This window comes from Sander lucioperca, chromosome 8 (genome assembly GCF_008315115.2).
Source record: "Sander lucioperca isolate FBNREF2018 chromosome 8, SLUC_FBN_1.2, whole genome shotgun sequence".
In the NCBI taxonomy this organism is placed as follows: domain Eukaryota; kingdom Metazoa; phylum Chordata; class Actinopteri; order Perciformes; family Percidae; genus Sander; species Sander lucioperca.
In genome coordinates this window covers 35,361,484-35,367,025 of record NC_050180.1, presented here as the reverse complement: position 1 = coordinate 35,367,025, position 5,542 = coordinate 35,361,484, and the positions used below count along the sequence as shown (strand labels likewise).

Here is a 5,542-nt window from a genome sequence, read left to right as displayed (position 1 = left end):
TAAGTATACTAATTTAGCAGTAATCAAATTATTTTTTAAATGTACTTTTTGAAAGTGTACTTTGTTGTTAATGTATTTTAAATTGTATAGAGGTTTATTTTTGTATAGAAGTGTATTAAATTTGACATACTTAGAGTGGCAATTCTGACCATCTCTTTACCTAGGCTACATAAGTTGCTATGAAGCCGCAAGATCTGAAAGTAGGCTATTTTTCCCATTAGAGTTTTACGTAACAACAGCGATATTAGGCTAAGTAGTAAGTTATTTTTTATTTAACACAAACGCACAGGTGTGTGGATAAATAAATGATATTACTAAAAGTATGGTTATGTTAGGGCTGTTGTTTCCATAAATTTCAATTTAATTTCTGAGAAATCACATTTTTTTGTTGTTTCCGTATGTCTAAAAACACCAACTACTAGCTACTAACCACAGTCTATGCTACTAACTGTAGGCCTACTCATGAGCCACTGTGACAACGCTCCACTGTTTAATGCAATGCACGATGGGAACGTGAAAGCCGTTACTTTGCCGCAATCCGCTTTTGGCTGAGAAGCTGTCACTTTGCCGCCGCCCCCCGGACAGACCAGTTGCTGTTAACACTCGCCAGAGACGGTAAGTAACGGTAAGTAACGATCTCGCCCTCCCGTTGTCCATTGTTTAGCTATCGCTAGCTGCTGAGGAGTCAGACAACTTCATGTTTCCGTGTTTGTGTGTGGATTCAAGGGGATGTTGGTGAGTAGTGGGAATCTATTTTTTAACTAGGTCGGCACCCTTTTTTCACCTGCTAACGTTAGCTAGCTACAGTTTAAAAGTTTTTTTCAGTTGGGGTGGGGGGGGGGCTGTTTGTGAGGATTCGAAGTTAATCAGTTTTGACGTCAATGGACATTAATTTAGCTAGCTAAATTACTTTTCTCACTGGAGGGGCTTTTTGTGAGTAACGTTAGTCAAAAACGTTGTTTTAACAAGTTCGGCGGACATCAACGTTAGCCACCTGTTTGCTGGCTTAGCTAATGTCAGCTAAATTGCCTAAACCGTCGTTTTAACCAGTTCATAACCAGTTCAACTGTTTCAGTAATTATTTTATTAGTATAGAATAATAGCTAACACCCGAGTCCGCAGCTCTACGCAGTGAGCTATCAATCACTGATTTATATAGCTATGCCTCCTCTCAAAGGTTCGTTTTTGTTATATTTTGTTTCAGGTTTGTTACGAGTTCGCCAGAGTGGTGGGGAAAAGTCTGCAAGAGAATTTCTTTGATGAACTTGACCATTTCTCTCCAAGGCTGATGGACCTCCTTTAGGAAAAAAGAAAGGCCTGCCCAGCGAGCTTTTGGCTGAGCTTTACGTCAGACAAAGGTAGGTTTGACTAGCTACATTAGTTTACTACCTCTCTTTCCTCTCTCTGTTCATCGCTTTTCTTTTTATGTCTTTTGTTTCTTCTCTGCTCTATCCTTTTCTTCCCATCAAATCTCCCCTCCCTTCTTTTCTGTCCTCTCCATTTTCCTCCCCTTTTGTCCTCTTGTACATAAACATTGTGGGGAATTTCTGGAATTTATTTGATAAATACATGTGATTATCCTTAGCAAGATGTGTTTTACTCTTGTGTCCATTATCTTCCAGACCACTGAGCCAACACACATCAGGTGCCTATGTCTTCGGGGACTGCCTGTCATCTTGGCGGATGATTCTTCTGCCTTCTTCAAGACATGCTCTGTAAGTTAATCATTTTTTTGTAAATGTTGCAGGTGCATGCTCATTTGTCTCATTTTAAGCCATTAATGAACAGTGCTACTAATTTTCAGAATGATTTGATCAGCAATCAGTGTCTCCTTAAGGGCCTCCGTTAAGTCTCTATTGCCAAACAAAGATAGCTTACCCACTTTCAGTCCCAGTTCTATTGAAAAGATTTAGAAAATTGCTCACCATAACTAAAGTTGTATGAATCCTTTTACATTGCCCACTTTGTTTTTTTACTTTACTGTCACCAGTTGGAAGTTGTGAAAATGTTCTCGGTTCTTTAACTGAAATGGGAGTTCTGAGTGCAAATGTTAGATTCTGGTTGCTCAATTAATCAACTAACTTAATGTTAGTTTCAACCAGTGACAGTAAAGTTTACAAAAAGCAATTAAGGTGAAATGTACTGAGTCATATGATTCACAAAATTGTTGCATAGCAACAAAGTTTCTGGGAGCAGTTTTCTACATCTTTTCAGCACGACTGTGACTGGAAGTGGGTAAACTCCATATTTGGGACAAAGTGATGCAATATACTGTACAGATCCAAATATGGCATTTGATTAAAAAAAAAAAAAAATCTAAACTGGTATCATCCTTTAGTATACTATAAGTGCAGTTTATATTGTACAACACTTTTCATTATAAACAGTCACAGGCTCTTTTTGGTGTACAAAACACCATTGTCTAACTGGCATGTTTATGTTTTCTCCTTGTCACTACGTTTCTTTCACATTAGGATGTAACTGACAAGGACTCGTACAGTTAAACTCCAGTGGGAATTCTCTGCCTGGGCTGAGAAAATACCCAGCTCAACCCATTCAGTGTAGGGATCATCTTGGAAGGGTTTGTGGTAATGGATGAACTGGCCAACCTGCCTCAGGCCTTTTGTGTCCTTTTGTTTCACACACAGCCATTTCGGGTTGATCTATGCCCTGCACCTGGACTACCCCATGTGCATGAAAAACACTTTCAACTTTACTCAGCAGGTAATGCTCAAACTGGGTAGAAGTGAGCTGGAAGCGTAAAACGGGGTTCGAAATGGCTTTACTACTGCTCCAGATTTGTTTGCCCCAGTTTGTAATGTTGGACTTTTGTATTGTATATGGCTTGGGGTATATATACATGTGTCCTATGGTATCTGAACTGATTTTTGCGCAATATTCCATGACAGACAGGCTTTGATTACATTTAATTCAAATGAGTTGGATATTTTGTGTGTTACTTTTGTGGGAGTAATAAAGATCCTTTTCTGAAATGCAATTTGTAATCTGTTGTTGTAATGCACTTGAAATTAATTGTAATATAATATACTTGTAGTATAATAGCAACATTTATGCTTAAGTATAAAAAGTAAAAAAGTAAGTAACAAAATGGGGATAAAAGTACAGATGAAGTATACTTCAAACACAATTCATTTCTTGCTAACACTATAATAACATTGCACTGAAAGTATGTGTCTATGATGTTTAGGTTGTTATTGAACTTCACTTCAAATACATTATTGTCATAGTGGGACACTTTAAAAGCACTAAATATAGTTAGGAAGTGCATTTGTAGATCGCTGGAAATATTACAGAGGCATACTAAATTAACATAGTTTATAGTAACAAGTATGATAATATATACAAAATGTACTTAAACACAACTATAAGTTGAGCTGCAATGCCTTTTTAAGTGTATTTCCATTAGAATGGCGATATAATGCAATTGTACTGTAAGTGTGCTTAATTGCTTATGAATCTAGAATCTTTCATTAGTGTATTTTAGTGCACTTGAAGTTTGAAAAAAGTTGTTCCATTTTAGCATACTATTTACACTTGAAGTGTAGTCAAATATATGTTAAGTTGAAGTTAATACATAATTGAATACACTTAACTATACTTGGATTTGACGAAAAAAGTACAAAATGTAGAAAATATACTTGGTACACTTTATTAAAGTATATTTTTAATAGATTTTTTTTTCACCTGGGTGAGACCAGAGGTTAGACCTAATGACATCGTACAGGTCGAAATAATAGCTGAAAATGCGCAAGAACACGATATCATTCGAGTCAGTGAGAGGGATGTCGACTTTCAGACCGTTTTTGAAGGGTTACTGGAACGGTTGATACAATCTAACCGAAATATTGACGACGAGTCCAATCTAGAATGAGTTATTCAAGTGGTGCGAAACCCACGAGGCGGAGGTGTTAAGCGCAAATTAAAAAAAAACTACGGACAGTGAAATCATTAAAAAGAAAAGAAAACATTTGTATATAGTACACAACCGCAACAATAAACTATGCTTTGCCATCAACCTGGCTCTGCTTGTCAATCCTAATCTCACCGATAGACAAGCTGATGAGCAGGCTAGAGACTCGCGGGTCTGAGCGATCAAACAGATGGCCTCCGAGGATCGTGCTATCTCCCATTTTGAAACAGATTACCCAAAGTCTGACAATCCCGTGTTTTTATTCTTGCTTCAAGACCACTACTACGGAATAAAAAATGTTAAAGGGTTTTTAGGGGCTGATAATGTCTGTCATTACTGCTACAGAAGCTACTGTCAGAGTGAGAAAAAAAAAAAATCACACTGATCATAAAAAAATTAAAAGTTCAAAAAAGAAATTTTATTTATGTTGAGTATGAAAACTCTTGTTCATTACATTTTACTTCATAATTGCAACCGCATGTGTTGTATTCATTGTTGCAAAACTTGTTCTGTATATAGTTTGTTTGTTATTGTGATCAAAACCATTGATGACCTAATCAGCAATAAATATAACAATTTCTGATCAACCCATATCAATTGCATGCTTAAAATAACATACCGGTTAAAGCCCCACCCATTTCAAGACAACCCGACCCACTTCCGGGTTAAATCCCGCCCACTTCCGGGTTAGGCCCCGCCCGGTCCGAGTACAGATATAGATACAGATAATTCATATGGTTAACAGATACAGATACAGATAATGCTGTACTCGCTCATCCCTACAAGGAAAATGTAGCATATAGGAGATTACGATGAATATGACAGCATTCATCTCATACCATTACATACTTACCATGATATTATGAGTAATATCTGAATACGATGATGTGAGGCAGTTGCTAAATGCATAAATATGATCAATAGCCAAAATATAACAAATCACTAGCAATGTCGGTAAAAATTATAAGACATCGTACGTAAAAGATGCCAAGGTCAGCCAAGACCAAACGACAATTATAATCATGAGGTGACAGCGTGCAGCGAGGTAGATGTGAGTCAAAACCACCACCAGGTATATGTTTGTGAATCAGTAATGCAACATGTTTCAGAGCAACACCTTACGTTAAGATGCTTGAGACAAGACTGTGAGAAGAATGTTAGTCAGAATACTGGTCTCTATTGATAATAATTGCGATGTTGAACTGGTTACTGCATGTCAAAAGAACATTATGCAAGAATGCTGGCACCGTTTTGCATCAGAACAGAGACTTATGCAGACCTTGAAATTAAATTGCAGGTATTATGTGTTATACCTGCCGGTCATGTGACGGGCCATGATGATGACTTGTGCAAGGGATGATGCCTTGATGCTTTTACGTGAATCTTAGGGGGCTGCTCTTAATAAGAATGCCGACGACTTATTGATACATGATACTGCAGTGCTTTTATATTCCTGATGCTGGCCCAGGCATGCAAGCTACAGTACAGCAATCAAGCAATCTAAGAGATGTTTCTGTAAACACGTATCAGCGGACGTTGAGAAACCGCGCTGAAAATGTTTTTGTTAACGTGGATATTGTATTGGATAAACACTGGTTGCATGAGAAGGCT

The 5,542-nt window shown here is 37.5% G+C and overlaps 1 long non-coding RNA gene across 1 annotated transcript; it reads left to right on the top strand.

Moving 5' to 3' along the window:
• The first annotated feature begins 1,280 nt into the window (after positions 1-1,280).
• Positions 1,281-2,531, top strand: LOC116063171. Its single transcript, XR_004108203.1, has 3 exons — positions 1,281-1,358; positions 1,623-1,715; positions 2,475-2,531. It is a non-coding gene; the product is annotated as an uncharacterized LOC116063171 (long non-coding RNA).
• The last annotated feature ends 3,011 nt before the right edge of the window (positions 2,532-5,542 follow it).